Source organism: Schistocerca nitens, chromosome 9, assembly GCF_023898315.1.
Source record: "Schistocerca nitens isolate TAMUIC-IGC-003100 chromosome 9, iqSchNite1.1, whole genome shotgun sequence".
In the NCBI taxonomy this organism is placed as follows: Eukaryota; Metazoa; Arthropoda; class Insecta; order Orthoptera; family Acrididae; genus Schistocerca; species Schistocerca nitens.
The window spans coordinates 386,991,686-386,993,841 of NC_064622.1; positions in this window are offsets into that span (position 1 = coordinate 386,991,686).

Consider the following 2,156-nt stretch of genomic DNA (forward strand, 5'->3'; position numbering starts at 1 on the left):
TGTGGACGATAAATAGTTCGGACAAGAAGAGAATAGAAGCTTTCGAAATGTGGTGCTACAGAAGAATACTGAAGATTAGATGGGTAGATCACATAACTAATGAGGAGGTATTGAATAGAATTGAGGAGAAGAGGAGTTTGTGGCACAACTTGACAAGACGTGATTGGTTGGTAGGACATGGTCTGAGGCATTAAGGGATCACAAATTTAGCATTGGAGGGCAGTGTGTAGGGTAAAAATCGTAGAGGGAGACCAAGACATGAATACACGAAGCAGATTCAGAAGGATGTAGGTTGCAGTAAGTACTGGGAGATGAAGAAGCTTGCACAGGATAGAGTAGCATGGAAAGCTGCATCAAACCAGTCTCAGGACTGAAGACCACAACAACAACAACAACAATTGACTGCATTATTAGAAACATAGTTGATTGCACAGTTTTAGATATTTGAAGAATGTTAGCTTTCTGTGTCAATCCACAAGAGACATAAGGCAAATATTGGTTGTTACAGAAATTCTAATTTTGAGAGAGGCTCTGAACCTGCACTCACTTTCATGTGAATACTAAACAACAGACAGGTCTGGTTCAGAAATATTTGGAGCATACATTGGATGTTGGCAGTTTATTTTTTGTGTGGTGTGATTAGATTTTATGACATGACTACTAGGTATGACAAGAAAAAAATGGCCAACATGCAGCATATTAATTTAGTGTTGAACATTTGTGAGTGAATTATGAAAAAAAACTTCTGTCCAAGAGAGTAAATAATACAAAATTGATGAGATGCCGATATTATTCATGGAAAACTGTAATTTCAGTCAGTGTTCCCATATCAAATGAACTAAATTTTACTGAAGGTGTTCATGGTTTCTCACTCCAAAACCTTTTATATTATAGAGTTATTGGTTACTGAGCTTTCAAGCCAGCAGCATAATACGAAATGCAAAATACATTAGTAGGTATCACTCATTGTTTTCTCCAGCCATGGAAAAGGGAAAAAAAGATGTGGGATAATTGGTCCACCACTTATCCCATTTTTTGAGTGACAACAATACTAATAGTTGGAATTATGAATGAAAATGTGTTCTGCCACATTAAATCAGGGTAGTTATTTTATATAGTTTTGGGGATTCGGAAAGATGTCATTCTGGTGACGTATTTATTTTATTAGAAAAAAACAGGATTGCAAGTTTGCTTTATACTACAAGGACCACCTTTTTTAACTTTGTGCAAAAACAAGAAAAGTAACATTTCTTGTACAAATCATTTTCTTGTTTTTCAAAATAGTCACCTACTACATTTATATGCTTCTGCACCTGTTTGAACAGATTCTGAAGACATTTTTTCCACTCTGATGTTGCTGCAGTATAGACATGGTGTTGGAAGGTTTCAGCAGCTTCTTGAGATGATGGAAGTCACTGTCAGCAAATATTTTTGCTTGATGTAAAGGAACCAAAAAGAAGTTGTTATACAATAAATCAGCTGACTATGTGAAATTGGACAGTAATTAAATATTTTTCTGTCAATTTATTGTTTGCTGTGTTATGGTGAAGAATGACTTGACATTTCTGATTGTATTTACCAATTTTGTCAATGACCTGTGACAAACAAAGTATTGTACACCATAGAATACTAACTGTTCTCTGATCTCCTAAACCAATGGTTGCAGTGTGGTCAGTGTAACATAAGAAACAGATAGGACTTTTATTGGGAGCGCTTTGTGAACAAACCACTTTTGCTGGTTTTGGTTCATGTTGGATTACCTTATTTTCTGGCTTTGCTAACAGCACAACATAGCCTGCAGTGTCTCTCCTAGGCTTATCAGCGGGACCCTAGACGATGGGGAAAACCATGACCTGGTCAGATGAGTCCCAATTTCAGTCGGTAAGAGCTAATGGTAGGCTTAGAGTGTGGTGTCATGGACTAGGTTGTCAACAAGGCACTATGCAAGCTGATGTGGGCCGTGTTTACATGGAATGAACTGCGTCAGTGACTGTAAATGGTTACGTTCGGCTACTTGGATACCTTTTGCAGACTTCATGTTCCCAAACATTGATGGAATTTTTATGGACGACAATGCACCATTTCACCAGGCCACAATTGTTTGCGACTGGTGTGAAGAACATTCTAGACAGATCAAGTCAATTATTTGTCCATCC